We start from the raw sequence: 18,258 nt of genomic DNA, 5'->3' as shown, positions 1-18,258 counted from the left end.
AGTGTTATTATATAATTGGGGTATTAATAAATTATTTACATCCCTACCTGCCAGATGTTTTTGCAAGCTCATAGACTTTAGTTATAAATGAAATGATTGACTAATGCAGGACTTTCACTCTGCCCTTAATGCCATGCCTCACATGGTAAGGACAAATGTTGCAAAGGCATTTACATTGGGTGCATATCATTGTGACTTACAGTCATTAAGAAGACTGCTAACAGTTCAACTGCTCACAAACCCCACCCTAGGCCAGAGATCCTTTCTGCACTAAGTTCACTTGTAAAATATTACTGAGGAATGGTAAGACTGTTTCCCAGAATGACATGGGTGTAAGGGTCCAAAGCGTCTGTGCTCATGCAATTTGAGAAGGTGTGAAGTTTGACATGAGCAATGGAACATATTAGCACCACAGCTAGATAGTCATACATCCTCATCTAAAATGTGAAAGAGGAATATGCTGCCACAATGTATTTCTTTTCCATAAGTAATTGCCATTCAGTTTATATTTTACAATGTGATATCCTTTCCAGTGTGACATATGTAAGCCCACAACAGATGTCTCTTCACTGTGTTGCTTTCTAGTCATGATTTAGAAGACCCAAATATCAAAAAATAATATTCTAGCTGATGAAGATGGCACACTGTTCACAAATTTGCCAGTTTTCATTTTGCTTGGTAACTTTTATAGCATAATTCTATGAAAAGCTTTGTTCACCTGCCATTTGACTTATTCATAGGTATATGGTGTTTCGTTATTACTGTGAATGGCTTTATGAATATGAACCACATTCCAGAAGCCAGGATATTGTCCAACTACTGTTGGGCTGCCAGCCTCAATAACTAACTTTATTTTAGCTCTCTTCTCTTCTCTTCTCTTCTCTTCTCTTCTCTTCTCTTCTCTTCTCTTCTCTTCTCTTCCCTTCCCTTCCCTTCCCTTCCCTTCCCTTCCCTTCCCTTCCCTTCCCTTCCCTTCCCTTCCCTTCTCTTCTCTTCTCTTCTCTTCTCTTCTCTTCTCTTCTCTTCTCTTCTCTTCTCTTCTCTTCTCTTCTCTTCCCTTCCCTTCCCTTCCCTTCCCTTCTCTTCCCTTCCCTTCCCTTCTCTTCTCTTCCCTTCCCTTCTCTTGTCTTGTCTTGTCTTCGCTTCTGTCTTCTCTTCTCTTCTGTCTTCTTTCTCTCCTCTCCTTTCCCCTCCCCTCCAGTCCCCTCTCTTTTCCTCTTATCTTTTGTCTCCTCTCTCTTCCCATCACTCCCTCCCTCCACCCTCTGTTCTATATGTGTATATGCATGTATGTGTATATGTGCAAGTACTTGCACCATGAAGACCAGAGGAAGACTTTAGACCTCCTGCTTCTCCATTCACCATTTTATTCTCCTGAAACAACGTCTCTCATTGAATGCAGAGCTGGCCGGGTGGCCAATAAGTCCCAACCATTCTCTTGCTTTTCCTGCCTCCCCTCACCTCTGACTGGTAGACAAATTTTTGAACATTTCTAGCTCTTTTCATAGGATCTGATTTGACTTCCAAGAATGTTATTGATTGTGAAGAAAATAAGGACTTTTCTTATGATTTATTCTCATAACTACAACTAGTTATATAATCCATCCTAAATTCAAGAGGTAGGTAAATGACCCCTTTCTTGCTGCCTAATACTAGTTATAAACCTTACAGTACTAACTGGTTTCTGCACTTTCATACATCATGCGAGGACTTCTAAGTACAGCTACATCAGACAGCCATACATTAAACTGATACTCCCTTTGTACATTGGCTTTAGACTCACTAGCTATTTAGTAATTACCAACCATTATCTACATATTAAAGATTTCCATGGTTTCTGGTGTTCTTGCTAAGAAGATTTACACTAGATGCAAAAAGTCTTTAGCAAGAAATGTTTGCTAGAATGATATAAAGTTTATTAGAATAATCTACTAGTGGCATATTATTACTTCCGAGAGAGAAGATTAGCCCATAGGTTCTCAAATCACCTTTAAAAGAATCTGTGGATCACTCAGTTACGTCTTCCATCTGACTAGTATAACACTTCTCCAACTGTGAATATGTGTCAATTAGCTTGAGTCAGGATTTCTCATAATCTTGTGGTCCAGACATGAAATCTTATAGCCTGATCTTGTGATCAGTCTTACAATATCATGCTGACACAGAACTAAAATGAAGCAATAGATTTTTTCCCCTGAGTTCTTTTCTTCTTCAAATTATATCTCACTCTGTCTAACATTCACACACCGTATCATGAATGTACGCTTATAGATAGAAAACATGAACCACTTTGAAGAGAAAATCCAGGAAAATACAATTGTAGAGTTTTTCTAGGGGGTGCACAGTAGACACAGAGCAGGTAAAGGTAATGAGAAGTCTAAGGAAAATGAGACGTGCTTACAGAAGTTAAATAACAGGTCCTAAATTCAAACAGCAACTTTACAAGCTGGCATTTCTTAAGGGACTGATATTCTGTGACTCCAAGTTTGATATTGTTTATGTCGTTCCAGTGTGTCTCAGACTTTATGAGATTTAATTCGTATTCTGCAGTTATTGACTTGCTACTTATGTCTCCTTTTATATGACATGACTTAATGTTTCCATGGATTTATTTTAAAAGAAAATCAGTGCTTAAAAGATAAAAGTTAATGCGAATTGAAGGAAGACCTTGGCCCTATTATCTTTAGATTTAGAGAGTGAAACATTTGTACATCAGATAATAACAGAAAGACATGACTTCGATCCCAAGGAAGTGAGAAAGATATGAGCATGCAACAAGTTAAAAAAAAAGACACATGTAGATTGCCACCATTCTGTAAGTAACGAGAGACTGTCGATTAGTGAGCGAAAAATCCTGTTGGATAAGAGAATGGAAATCGCCTGAAGTTTGGACCCGAGGTTGGGACATGGCAATTAACCGGGTGAGACAGATGAGCCTGAGGAAGAAACACCAATGAGGGGCAGAGGTGGAATAGAGATAAGTAACCCAAATTGTCATGGGAATAAAGATACAAATAAAAGATAAAGGCAGAACATAAACCATTAATTGTATAAAATCTGGAACATGGTACTGCCATGATAAAAATAATGTTGACCTTGTAATCAGAGGCCATACTTCAGTGTGGCGTGTGGCACCCTGTGGAATTTTCTCAGATGCATGCACCTGTTCATAGACAAGACCCCATTGCTTCTGTTTCCTTCTCTTGGGCATCGTTCCCCAGAATCCTCTTCTTAATGCAGGCCCTGGTTTCTATCTGACACTGACAGTTCCTTCATGTCTGAGATGATTTTTAGGGGAGAGTGGAAAATAATGGCTAGAAGGTGAATGACAAGAACACGCTGTGACATTAGGAGAGATGAGACGGTTATGATTTGAGAATATAGGTCACTCATCTGAAACAAGGCCTTAAATAAGCAGTTTTCTTGTTTTTTTTTGTTTGTTTGTTTTGGTTTTTACGAGACAGGGTTTCTCTGTATTGTTTCGGAGGCTATCGGTCTAGCCTGGCCCCGAACGCACAAAGATCCGCCTGCCTCTGCCTCCCGAGTGCTGGGATTAAAGGCGTGCGCCACCACCGCCCGGCTGAGCAGTTTTCTTAAAATGGGATGAAGTGAATTGATAAGGACACCAGGCATCCTCTTTTATTTTCTTTAGAGCTCTATTAAATCTTTTAAAGATAAAACGTACCCCCTGATGCTGAGACATTTCCTGTAATACTTTTATGGGAAAAAGCATGGAAGAAATCCAGAGCTTTCCAGTGTTAGGAAAGGGAGGAAAAGAAGAAGCAGTTTAAACAGTGATATGCAAGCATGGAGATTATCTTTATTCCTTCACACTGGAAATGTATTCAAAGGCTTTTGTTCAGCACATAGCCATCTTTTACTTTTTTCCCCTTTATTTTTATTTTATTGTTTACTTGCATGTGTGTATGCATAGCCTGTGGAGACCATAAGAGGTGTTGGATCCACTGGAACTGGAGTTAGAGATGATTTTTCGAGTCCCCAGGTGGGGGTTGGGAATCAAACCCAGGTTCTCTGAAAGAGCAGCCAGGGCTCGCAGCTGCTGAGCTATCTCTTCAGCCCCTTCTTTTTACTTTTAAACTAAAAACTTTAGTTATAGTATTGAATGTTATTTGGGAGACTGATTAGAGGGCCTTTCCTGCATTTTTATTTTTAGTAGAAAGACGAGAGTTAGGGATATAGCTCATTGGTAGTGTAACAGACTCCCCAGTCTTAGGCCTTCAGACCTTAACACAGCTGACTCCATGAAGGCAGAACCATTCATCCTGTAAAACTCAACAGAAAGACAGCAGCCCCTGCCAAAAGGATAACAAAGACTGAATCCATCAATGTCCGTAGTCTGGGAAAGTCTCTAAATGGACTAATCTTGCTTTGGGCTTCAGGACTTGCACTTCTGGGTAACCATTCTTGCCAACTGAGGTATATTAACTCAGGTAGAGTTCCTGTGCTTAAAAGCTCACACAGAGAACGGTTCAAGGCTACACTGGGATCTCGAACACCCACTGTAGTCACCAGCAGCCTAATAAAGATTTTCTATTGGCTTAAACTTGCAACAGAGCAGTCTTCTCTAACGGGTATCCTACCGCAGTAGAATGCTTGACCTAGGAGGCACTACTCTCAGCTGGCTGCATTGCAAAAGCAGAGAGGCTGAAAAGGGACAGTGAAAGAGAAAGGGGTAAGCTGGCATTGCAGCACAGTCAAGGTATCCTAGAGGGTTGCTTAAGCATGTGAGCACTGTAGCCATGCAGGCTGTGCGGTGCTTGAGTGCACCTCATGTTACCCCGAAATGCCCCTCCTTTGTTAGAAAGCTTGTCCTTTCAACAAAGGGAAGTCACTGGCTGGTAATCTAATCATTGAAAACCAGCCTGGATTTTTCTGGCAACACAAAAGAGAAACAGTTTGGTGGGGGTGGGGAGTGATACTTGCAACTAAGGGCTGGAGAGGAAGGGCAAAGAACTTGAAATAATTGCTACTCCAGCCGCGTCAGCTCGAACAATGAATGCTGTACCAGCTGAAAAGAAGCTGAGTGTGGACCCGAGTGTGGTGACATCCTGTCTCCAGCCCCAAGCGCTGATCCGCCCCGCGCTGAACAAGGGGAGGAATCAAGTCGCAGAGATTCTCTCTTCTCTTTAAAGATGTTTTTGGTTTTCCTATGAAAGGGTTAGATAGGTTTTTCTAGACGTGTTGTGTATTTAGAAGTAAGAACAACATTTTTTTTATTACTCTGGAATAGGGCATGCCACATGTTTTTGTTGGATGCAATCATGATGTTAAAGGACCTGATTGCATTGGTTTGTGTGTGTGTGTCTGTGTGTGTGTGTGTGTGTGTGTTTCTGCTGCATGTCGTGTTCACATTCTTTGAAAGCCAGACGTGTCAGGGAGCTACCCAAACACGCATGGTTGGGTTTTAAAAACGTAGCCTGATTTCTATTAAAAGGAAGTTCATATTTATTCACATTTCTTAAATTAATAGCTTTCTGGAGACTTTACCCTGAAGAGGGCTGTTGGTTCACTTGGGAGTTATCAACAGGACAGTTTTATTCTTTTATAGTTCTACAGACTGGAGCTCCATGAACACAATTCCACCATTTTGTGTGTGTGTGTGTGTGTGTGTGTGTGTGTATGCGTGTTTCTGGCAAGGTGTCCCTTCCCAGTTTACAAATGGCTGTTGATGTACTGTAGGCTCATATAACCTTTCTGTATGTGTGCCTGTGAACTAATATCTCTTTTTCTCTTTCTCATCTGTGGTAAGGCCACCATCTGGCTCAACCTTACACTTATGAAGTTATTTAATCTTTATTAATTATACCCTGAAAACTGCACATTCAAAGGCAGTAAGCTATAAGGCTAGGGCTTCAAGATCTGAGTGTCACCAGGAAGCAATCCAAGTTCACTCTCAGTAATTTGCAATGTTAGGGTCATGATCATGCTGAACTGAAGAGAGAGAGAGTAGAGTCTTAACAATGATGGATGTGAAATGTACTCCCTTATAAAACATTATTGTTTTATTTACCCTATGTGTGCATGTATGTGGGCATTCTTGACCAAAGTATGGGATGTGCACATCAGGGGATAACTTGCAGGAGTTGACTGAGTCTCTCTGCTGTGGGAGTTTCTGAGACTGAACTCGGGTTTTGAGGCTTGCCCACACATGTCTTTACCAAGTGAGCCATTTTACCAGCCTGCAATCTCTTTTTCGATACAGCAATGTTATAAATTCTGAAAGGAGCTTTAAAGGGAGCCTTCATAAGTTGCATTTTACAGGCCTTGTTAAGTTTAAGAGACACAGCATCTTTCACTTGGACTGCATTTACTAATGTTCCAATATGCTTCCAGGTCAAATATTTCCTGTGATCCCTGCAATGTTCCTGTGACATGAAACCTGTCATTAGACCTTGGCTGAGGAAAATGAGTCAGTGCATAGTGGAGCAGGCAGTGGGCATGCTATAAATTTGAAGAGGACATATTCCAGCTCTACTCCCAGGGTGGTTCAATTAGAGGTTTGAGATATAGGACTGTCTTTAAAATGTTTCAGAATGTTGTATTTGGTAAACGTCAGCATTTCCCCCAGCTATACAACTCTGTATTTCTATGAAAACAAAACAAAATGGAGAGATAGGCAGCCAGTCAAAACTAAATCAATAAAGCTATTAACTTAGAATTCTGTTTTCCTGACTTGTAACTAATGGATTTCTCCAGAAATATTAGAGTTTTTGTGTCAAAGTCACTCATGTCAGTTCTCTTGGCACAATTTAGTCTTCTGTGTGAGTTACTTCAGTAGTAAAAACACAGAGAACAAAATTCCACCTGAAGTTTAATGGTAGAAAATATCTGCTTTATATACTACGGGGAGATCTGTATTTTTCCTCAGAAAAGAAAAAATAAGTGATGATTGCATATGGTTAAGAGGATGACTATAAATTCAGTGATTTATAAACAGGAATTGTGATGGGAATCAAACCCAATGCCCTTATAGGGAAAGCCAGACATGCAGCGATTTGTACATGCAGCACACATTACGGTTTGGTTTTCAAAAGAAGCTCATGGTGGTGCTGAGGGCTAGCCTGTAAAATGAGACATGAGATGTCTGGCAGATCTGATGCACAAAGGACCCTGTGAGAGCATTTGTGTTTACACTTGCACAGTGATGGCTGTAAGCAGATCTTTCTAAACAAGAAGGAGCAATTTAGAAGGATTAAGGGATCTGAACTTAGTGGAGTGTATGCCACAGCTTTCTCTCATTGCAAAGCTTCAAGAACTTAAGCTCCTCATGGTGATAAACCTAGAACAAAGGGATTTTGAAAGTTCAGTTTACGAAATTTGCTTCCTATGGAATCTTGTTGCTTGTGACTTGACTTTATAATGTCATTTCTTTTGTTCCACGAGGCTAATCCATGTTGGTGATTTTCCATATTGTAGCTGACAGATTCAATGAGGTAGTTCCCTAAGGTTGAGGAAGAGGCTGTATAGATTTCCAGCCTGGCATTGTTTTTTGTTTACATATGTTTGGAATATATTAGGAAATGTCTTTCAGTTGTTATTCATTCCTGTTTTGTCTACATTCTAAGGTAAACTTGGTTTTGGGACGAAAATCAGAATATAATGCTTAGTCTCTTTTAATTTATGTTGGAAAGAAACACAACAGTGCTAGTGCCTTCCTCTAATTCTGTCATGAGGCTAATGTGAGCCTGCCTTTCAGGTAAAACCACACAATTAGTCCTTTGCCTGCTACTCTCAGCTATAACTCCCCAGTTTCTTATATTCATGTTGTGTTAGGAAGACATTTCCGCAAGAAGCCTTTTATTGTGTGGAAAAAACCCATGTGCTCAGAGGTAACATACAGCAGACATACAGTAACATGCAGTTATTAGCTAATGAATGAGTTATACATTTACTTGGTTAAATCATTGTTTTGTACTCTCCGTAAGAATGCTGCTGAAAGCATCACTTTCTCAATCAGTGTGGATTTCTCTGTGTCGCTGGAGCAGACTCCAAAGTCCTAGGTTCAAGTACTACTTAAGCCCAGTATCCCAAATAATAGGGAAAACAGTTAATGCATGTGAAACCTTAGTCTGGGTGACAGGAAAATATATATGTAATCATCTATAAATAATATAGTTTGTTAACAGTATAATTGCATTCATATGATATATGCTAAATACTAATCAAAATGCCAGCAATCATATAGCTGTAATTATATTAAGCACATAATTCACATGTAAATATTAATCAGTGATCTACTTTTATTAAACAATTTTATCTGTTTAGTTCTCATGTTGGCACTACTGAATATAAAAGAGTACAATTCCTCTGATTCATTTAGAACAGTGATTCTAAACCTGTGGGTTATGACCTCTTTTGGTCAAACAATCTTTTCACGGGGGTCACCTAAGACCATTGAAAAACGTATTTACAATATGATTCACAACAGTAGAAAAATTACAATTGCAGAGTAGCAACAAAAATAATTTTATGGGAGTCACCACAACTTGATGAACTGTTTTAAAAGTCTCACAGCATTAGAAATGTAAGAACCTCCGATTTGGAATATTTCAAACAAAAGTATTATATAGGATCCACTAGTTTAGGGACTCATTGCATGTTTACTCACTATAAATTTCATGAAGAAATTTTCAAATGATTGCTTTTCCAGTATATGGATCAAAGAATAGATAAATTTACACTTAAAATTTACTAATAGCTTTCTTTATTTTTAAAAGTTTGAGAATTCTATACAGTATATTTTTATCATATTGTTTTTCTTCCCTCAGCTCCTTCCAGATCCTCCCCCTACCCACACTCAACTTCATGTACTTTATTTCTCTTAAAAGAAAATCAAAAGTAAAACAAAAAGCCAATGAAAATCATGGAGTTCAGTTTGTGTTGGCCAAGTTCTCTGGAGCCTGGGGCCTGGTGATTTCTCCCTTGATCTTCTCTGTGTCTTTTTTCTTTGGTAAAGCCTCAGATGACTGACTGCATTTGTTAACTTCCTATGCATACAAGATATGTCTCAGGCAGTCAATTTACAATGAGAGATGGTTTACTTAACCCAGTTGCTATTATACATGTGGTAAGGCAGGCATATCATGGTGGGGAGAGCATGGTAGAGACAGGTCTCTCATTTCACGGTAGTCAGTGATAAAAAAAAAGGCAAAGAATTTGAGGTCTTCAGATCCCCTTCAGGAATGCCTGCCCTTAGTAGACAGCTGAGTTCCAGCAAGTCCAATCTCTTATGTTGTTTCCCCTACTGCTAACACTTTCACAAGCTAGAAATTCACTGTAGTACACTGTAGCTTGGGGGAAGGCGGTGAATGTAGGAAACTTGAAGTGAAAATGTAAAGTGCAGATGGAATTTTCAATGAATGTGTAGCATTAACATAGGCATGGCTCATAGGGAATTTTAAAGCCTTCTCTGTGTGGTTTGGGCTCAGAATTGGCAAAGCCTCCATTTGATCCTAGTGCAATTGTTAGCAGTGCATGCAATGACTAGAAGTCACAGCTTTGTCCTCCATATGTTTACAACTTACGACCTACATGTGTAAAGCTTTCCTAAAGAGACCTACTCCTGCCCCTGGGCCATAGTACATAGCAAACAAGCTAAGACTCCAGACTGCTGCAGAGATGTTATGGCCCCCTCCGAAATTGCACAGCTCGCTGACCCAAGATCTTCTGTGTCCCCGCGTTTGCCGTTTCTTCAGTCCATCATTTCTGTATTCCCTCATTATGCCAGTCTGGTTTCCAGGTCCAAGCCCTGTGTGCTGTCAGGGTGTGGGGTGGGGGTGGTACAGCATGAATCAAATCCCACCTAACCTAAAAAAACGAAAGTCTGAACTCCCAACATCTGAACGTAGTGAATGACTTTAAAGTACTTGATCTGTGGGCTGTATCTGATATTTTCCCAAGAAAGTTAAGGAGTGAATGAGAAACAATGAGGGAACTAAACTGTGCCTTAGGAGCAAGGTTAAGAAGGTGTGTTTCTCACTCACTAAGTGTCCTTTACATAGGAGAGGTAGCTTACTTTTAAAATACACATTTTCCAGGATTCTTCAATTATTTTTCTCTTTTATTGTGCAGCTTGTCTACTTAGTAATTCAAATGTTTCAGTTATTCATGTGTCCTATTACAGAGACCCCCTGCTATTTCCCGTCTAACTGTGTTTTGGCATCCCCACTGCCTTCCTCCACTTTTCAAGCCTTGCTCTTCACACTTCAGTTGGGCAAGCTGCTGCTGTGTCAGGTTTCCTCTCATTGCTCTTACCTTTGGCCCAGTCATTTGTGAATTCCACATCTTTTTATTTCACACTTTACCAATTTTCATGTCAGTACTTTCTTAACTAACTCTGGAACAAAGTAAATAGACATGTTTGTTCTAACTACTTGCATGTCTAGAAATGTCTTGCTTATGTTCACTGATATTTTTAATGGGAAGAGAGTCCCTGCTCTACAGAAACAGCTGAGTTAGCTATGCTATCTGTATTAATGAACAGCCTACACATCTTTGTGATTTAAGAAGAAAATATCTATTTTTTAAATTTAAGCAACATGTCAAATGCAGATCGGAAAAGGAGCTGTCCATTATAGTCCAATCAAGTAAATCATTACTCCGATTGTTCCTGTAATTAGCAATACAGATGAAGGGAGCTCTGTGTAGAGGCTCTGAAAAGGTCCACCTGCAGGTGACAAACATTATTTCCATTAATACATAATTGGCCAAGAAAGTTAAATGGCCATTTTTTTAAACTAAGCCAGGTAAGGTGGGCATGACACATTATGCACTTTCTACCACAAGGTGACATGGAGGATTGCCACTCACATTTTATTATCCAAATAGCCAGTTTGTGTCAATAGCACACATGTGTCATTAACACATCTGAAATTCCATGCATATGGAAGTGCAGTTTGACATGCAAGATTTAGTGGGGAATCAGATCATGCATGAAGAATTACTTCAATATACATTGCCCTGGGCTTTTCCAGCTCTCATTCCATTGTGTTTGATCATCTTGACTCTAGGATGTGTTTCTGTTGGGATGTGTCTACTGGTGGGGAGGAGTTTAAAACTTCCTTTTTTTATTTTTCTGTTGCTATAAAATTCATGATAATGTGGCTGTGAGTCTACTAAAATGCACGATATGGTCCATGTTAAATAGTACACAGAAGACCCAATAGCATCTAATACTGAGAGTATTTTAAAATTTTTCTCTGATAGTTACATTTTCTAATTTTCATGTTTCTTCTTTTTAAGACTGCTAAAATTGTATACATGTGAAGTAGAAAAAGATCATTCAGAACCATATATGTGACATCAAAAAAATGAGTATGCTAGAAGAATTTGTGTATTCATGTGAAGAAGAAAAGAGATCTACCTCAGAGGCAGCAGCATATCCCAAACAAGAGGTAAGTAAGTTAGGAAGTGCTTCTACTTTCTCACGTTCTCAACAAGTTTACTGTGCTTTTAAAAATAACATACCACCCTTTCCATGAAAACATTTAATTCTGATTTTCAGAGTGGATACAGGATTGAAAACATTATTTAAAAATCAAATAAACAAACAAATAAAAGTCAATTTCTTCATAGAACATAATTATCTTTAAAGCATGAAAATCCAAGAATTGTGTTAAACCATGAACTCTATGAATTGAGAATATTTTGATCTAAGTCAAGTGTGCTAATCAGGATTGTATAAGGGAAAAGAATTTATCTTTTCATCTTTTCTGTCTGTCTAGTGTCTGTCTGTCTATCTATCTATCTATAATTTATCTATCAATCATCCATTTCCCTCTCTAACTTCTACATATGATATACATACAGATATATTGCAAAGGGAACTTTCTGGTTTAGCTTCAAGATATGAGGGTGGATAGTTCGCCAATGGTAAGCTGAATGATAGAGAAACAGGAAACACAGTAGCTGCTCAGTTCAAGAAGCTGACTGTCGGCAAAGCCCCAGTTTTATGAAGGACTGGAGTCTCTCTGGAAAATGACTGGTGTGAATTTGTGTTCAAACCCTAAATAAGTTACAATATAATATTCCCAGGCAAGATTAACTCCAATAGCCACACTTAGTTATGAAGTTAGGACCTTCCATGTGGCTTATGGTTTCCTCTTCTCCGAACATTTATTTATTTATTTATTTTGGTTTTACGAGACAGGGTTTCTCTGTATTGTTTTGGAGGCTGTCTGTCCAGCCTGGCCTCAAACTCACAGCGATCCACCTGCCTCTGCTTCCTGAGTGCTGGCATTAAAGGTATGCGCCACCACCGCCCAGCTATTTATTTATTTCTTGAAACAGGGTTTCTCTGTGTGACCCTGGCTGACCTGGAACTCACTCTGCAGACCAGACTGGCCTCAAAGTCAGAGACTGGCCTGCCTCTGACTACTGAGTGTCAAGATTAAAGGTGTGTACCCCCATCATATTTATTCGTTTTTGGATGCCTAGAATGATAACGGTGCCACCCATATGGAGTTCTATTCCTCTTGTCAGTTATCCTTAGATTCAAGGAACCTAGAATAGAGTAGAATGCTAGAGATGTGTTGGTAAAAGTCATATACCCACTCCATTAGTGCTGTACATCTTCATCTGGTTACACTGATAGTCAAGACCAGTCATCACAACAAAACTGGTCACATCATACTGAAGTGTAGGAGCTGCTATTCCTTTAGTAAGAAATCAAGAGATGATGGAGCCTAGGATTGTTTTACAAACTGAACACTATCAGGAAGCACAGGTCTCATGGAACATCTCATTTCATCATCCACAGGAGGTACATTTTTCTATGGGGTGTGGACTACATATAGTAACACTACTGCTTCTACAGTTTGAAGCAATGATGTGACAAAGTAAAGTGATGAAAATATTTTTTTGTTTTTTGAGACAGGGTTTCTCTGTATTGTTTTGGAGGCTATCGGTCCAGCCCAGACTCGAACTCACAGAGATCCGCCTGCCTCTGCCTCCCGAGTGCTGGGATTAAAGGTGTGCGCCACTGCCGCCCGGCTGTGATGAAAATATTTTTAAGGAATAAAAATTATAAATTTACAACTGGGGGGTCTCTACTTACAGTAGAAATGGAACCATTTTGCGGCTTCATTTATTGCCCTAGACCAAGTGAAACCCAACTCAGTACAGTGCCCTAATGATGCTCAGATCTGATACATATACGAGAAGCAGGATATGTATCCTTTATCTCTACATCTGTTACCAGTGGCCACTTGTCAAGTATTTTTCAGCATCAGTAAGGAGGTGTCATTTACTCCCCTTGGGATCCAGGGGTTTGCATAAATGCTAATATCAAGGTGTCAAATTCTATCGTACATTTCAGATAATAGAACTAAAAGAGGGTCCAACTTCATTGTGTTCCAGTAATCAGTGCCAGGAATAAGAGCCAAATACAGCTGGATTGAAATGAAGGAAATTCTATTCTTAGGGAAGCTTAGCAGCCACCAAGATCCAAGAGCATAGAGTTGTAAAGAGTGCCACAGACATGGCTGCAAAAGTTACATAACACATTTCTTTCAAGAAGAAAACATCTTTGAGCTTTTGAATAACTTTCCTCCTTCCTGCTTGCATTTGTTTGAAACAACTATCAACAATACCTTTTATTCTCCTCTCATGTTAGAGGCACAGAAGATAGATCAACCCATAACACAACGCTAGGTCCGTAATACCACAGTGAGAAGGGTGATCACCAGATTAGCAATCATGATATACTTTGTGAATTGGCTGATGTTAGAATTCGTCCTAGTCCCAGAAGTGCTGTCTTTTGAGCTTTCACCTTTCACAAGATAGGCGAGTGGACAGCTTGTGTAGCTCAGACCACATGGATGTTGTTATCGTCTTTATTACCTGTAGGCATATGTACTGGCCTACCCTTGGGGTTCTGACAGGATAGGTCCTCAGCTGTAGGCCACTAAGAGCACCACCAGTGCATATTAACTATGCTCCCTTTTAAAGGGGCCTGGCTACCTCCCATCTCTCTTTCTCTCTGTCTCTGTCTTCATTTCTCTCTCTCTCTCTCTCTCTCTCTCTCTCTCTCTCTCTCTCTCTCTCTCTCTCTGCTCTTCTGCCTGTCTCTCTGTCTCCCCTCACAGCCCCTGCCTATCTCTTCTTTTCTGCTGCTCCTGTCCCAGAGGCTGGACTCCCCTCTCTCTTCCCCCCTTTCCCATTCACTTTCCCCTAATAAAACCCCCCTCCACTCAAGCTCTGTCACATGGCATATTTGTCTTGTGAGCTGCATTTTAAAATTACAACAGTTTCCCCCTCATTCTTTGTGTTCATATATTGCTAATATCTTAAGAAATTCAATGGTTTATATGCTACTTGTATTAATGATCAATCTTCCTAGGACAAATGAAAGATGTACATCTTACTCTAAAGTCTCCGTGCATTTGTTGGTTGACCTCTGTTGTGTTGAGAGTAAGTCCTTGGTGGATCAACATCAATAAATGTAGCAAGTATTTTACAATCAGAAATTTTCTATGTTGGGTAAGGTAGTTCAGAGAAAGGAGGGAGGAGATGTAAGATGTGTTCATAAGTAGAATACAACTTAGCAAAGTAAAGTCAACATATGCCAAAGTAAGTTTCCTGTGATTGGCAGAGTAATGCTCCCACCAAACCCATCTATATGATGAACAGTTGCATTTCCGAACATGTTACGTTGCATTGCAACAGAAATTGAGGCTATAGTTGTAATGAAGGTTGCTAATTAGCTCAGTTTTTATTGGTTTCTTTCATGCATTCTTTGGGGGTGATGATATCCTTGGGGAGCATTCTGAGAACTGAATGAATGGGTTCAAGTACCATTGTGACTGATGCAAACCTAGCGTTTGAGAAAAAAGTGAGGCAACATGATTGTAAGTTTGAGGTCAACTTGAGTTATACAAAATGAAAGAATTTTAGTAGCCGTGACTGTATTTAAAGATAGAGAAAAGAAGCAAGAAATAAAAAAATGTGCTGGCAGCTTTGGATTCTGGGGAACTGTCTCCAACACAAGAACATGTTTCAGACAATAAGCTAATGGGTCTTGTGTCAAGCTATTAACTTTCTGTCAATTTTCTCTGAGCATATTGGAAAACTAGCACAGTATCTTCAGACTGGTCCCAACTTTTTTTAATAAGCAGTCAGATGAAAGACCAAAATAATAGAAGTAGGCTCATTGTTGAGCCTATAAACTTCCAAATCATTGGTTGTTAGCCAGATTTGCAGTGCCAGGAAGGTGCATCATTCTCTGGAGTGGGTCTTAAATCCAATCAGAAAGTGGTTTTGGTTAGTCCCATAACATCCACGCCGCTCTAATGCTAGTGGGTGTATTTCATCACACTGGTCATTATTGCAGTTCACAGCATTCACAGCTGAGCAGAATTCTTCTTTCTCTGTCCACAGATGAGCAAACCTCTTCTGAGAACCTGCTTTCTGCAGCAGGTGGTAATTCACATAGAAAGTCACAATTTGTCAGAGTGCAGAGCCACAAAAAGGAATCCCCCTCTCTCACTCTCAAAATTCAGAGTCCACTTAGAAAGAGGAGTACAAAGATTATAGGAGGCAGAGGTCAGAGAAAACCAAAGTGAAACAATGTTACACTATCAACAGGTCTGCTGCTCTTGATAACTCACAACCACTGTGTTGGCTGTACAAGATGAGCACAAGATAATTCCAGGGACTGGAGAAATGAATCCACAGTTAATAGGGCTTCTTGCTTTTGCAGAGGAGCCAGATTTCATTCCTGGCACCTACGTGGTGGCACAAAACAATCTGTAAATTCAGCTCCAGAGGTTCTGATGATGTCTTATGACCTATGACGGCACAAAGCACACATGTGTTTCATGAGTCAAAAGCACTCACACATGAAGTAGAATGAATAATTTGTAAAAAGGTCAATCCAGTAAACACTCTTGTGTGGACTTGGAAATGTCTCATTAGTCCCTACTCCCAATGGGGAAGTGAGCAGGTAGCACATAGAGTCTCTGAAGGAGGAGGAGCAACATTACTTCAAGTATCCCCCTCCTGCTTGGTTCAACAGGCTTCAGTGGATTGCTCCAGACCAAGAGGAATGTTATGTACACTGCATAAACTGTAGTCTATAGGTTATTTAAAATTTTTAAATTAGCAACAATTTAGGAAGGTAGAATATAGGGATGGGTCTGGGAGGAGCTAAGGGAATCAGAGTCAACATGATCAAAATATTTTGTATGAAATTCTCAATTAATTAATAAAGTATTTATAAAAATAAGTAAGTGATGCTTATTGAGGAGAGAGAGACAAAAAGAGAGACATAAAGAGAGGCAGAATAGATGAGAATTCTTCCATAACTTGAAAGTTGTATTGAAATATGGCAGCTAATAATTTCTGTAGAAAAAAAACTGACTCCAAGGAGAAAATAAAAATATGCGTCTTATTAAGTTGTCAGGAGGATTATAGAGGATCTGGAACAATATTTGATACCACATATGTGAACTGAGGTGGTCTCCTCAGAAGGCAGCACAGTATAGTTTGGTCTGTTCTGTGAGACAATACAGTCTGATCGTTGTGCTTTGCAATACACCATTTCAATATGGTGCTGAGAATTTGGAATCTGGATTGCTTACTTGGCAAAATCCTTGTTCAACTGCTTTCAACTGTGAGGCATTGCTACTTTAAGGCGTTCAGATATAGCAAATGTTGTTTTCCTTTCTCTCGGTTATAGAATATATAAATTTATGTCACATGTAACATGTGTGGCATATTTATACACATACAATTTGAATATGTCAGCATCTACTCAGGAAAGTAAACACATTCTATGTAAGTATCGTAGTAACTTGTAATCAAAAAGAAAATGGGAGATCTGCGGAACCAAACAAGGGGGATTGAGACATCTGGGAGGACAACAGAATTAGGAAGCCAACAGAGTCTTCAAGGAAGGGCTATGTGGGAAGATCCTGGTCTGGCATATGCATGGTAACTCATGGGGAACACTGAGTCTGTGTCCATGGAGCCCTGATGATTTAAAGGAGATTGCAGCTACCCTAGGCCAGCTGAGAGAGAGACATCTCAACTTCAGCTTTCCTGCTGCCCCCTGGTCTCACACCAGTGACTCCACTTGGTTGAACCTGGCCAGACACCAGCTAAAGTGCCTGGGGAATTCAACCCTGCTGCCAAATAGAGCAGGGTGACAGACAGGGACAGACCTGTGAGCCAACCACAAATGCTTTGATGTGTGTATAAAAGGCAATTCCCTCGTTGCTGCCTGTTGGTAGAGACTGAGCATGTTTATACAGCACTATATGTATCCTTGAGAGGTGATAGATCCCACTGATGTTTGCTATTGCTGCTATTGCTTTAACTTCACTTACCCAAAGCAATGAAAGCAATGTCCAAACTTTCTGTCAACCAGAAATTGTGAAAATCACTGATTTCTCAAGTCCTTTACCATGACCTCTGGTGAGCTTTAGAAGGTCACGAAATGTTTGAATTGTGGACCAGGGGCAAATTGATGACGGGGGCACAAAGCTGACACAGGGTAACAAATTTAGATACACCTTTCTTTTGCTTAGCTTAAGTGTATTGTTATGCTTTCAAAAAAACTTTTTTATTTTATATAACATTCCCAGTTTCCCCTCCCTCCCCTCCTTGAGTTTCCCCCGCCTTCCCTCCACCCCACCCTCCATCCACTCCTTACAGAGGATGAGTCTTCCCATAGAGAATCAATGAAGTCTGTCACATTACTTTGAGGCAGAACTAAGCCCCGTCCCTCACCCCTGTATCTAGGCTGAGCAATGTATCCCTCCACAGGGAACGGGCTCCAAGGAGCCAGTTCATGCACTAAGGATAAATTTTGGTCCCTCTGCCTATGGCCCCATAAACTGTCCAAACCATACAAGTGTCACCCATTTTCAGAGGGCCCAGTTCATTCAGTCCTATGCAGGTTCCCCAGCTGTCAGTCGGAGTCGATGGGCTCCCATTAGCTCAGGTCAGCTGTCTCTGTGGAAATCTTGGAGTCCAATGGAAGAGAGGGGACAGCAACGATAGGAGCAAAGGGGCCAAGACCTTCCTTCCACCCTCCCCAAACTACTGATTTACTCAGGAGATCTTGTCTATTCCCCATTCCCAGGGTGATCCAGGTGTGTCTCTCTCTGTTACCTGGCTTCTCTGGGGTTGTAGACTGTAGGCTGATTATCCTTTGCTGTATGTGTAATATCTACTTATGAGTGAGTATGTAAGTGAAATAAACTAAGATAATGGAGAATTCACTTGGGAAATTTCTTT

Source organism: Mesocricetus auratus, unplaced genomic scaffold (genome assembly GCF_017639785.1).
Source record: "Mesocricetus auratus isolate SY011 unplaced genomic scaffold, BCM_Maur_2.0 Super-Scaffold_100008, whole genome shotgun sequence".
NCBI classification, from domain to species: Eukaryota; Metazoa; Chordata; class Mammalia; order Rodentia; family Cricetidae; genus Mesocricetus; species Mesocricetus auratus.
This window is presented reverse-complemented; position numbering follows the sequence as displayed.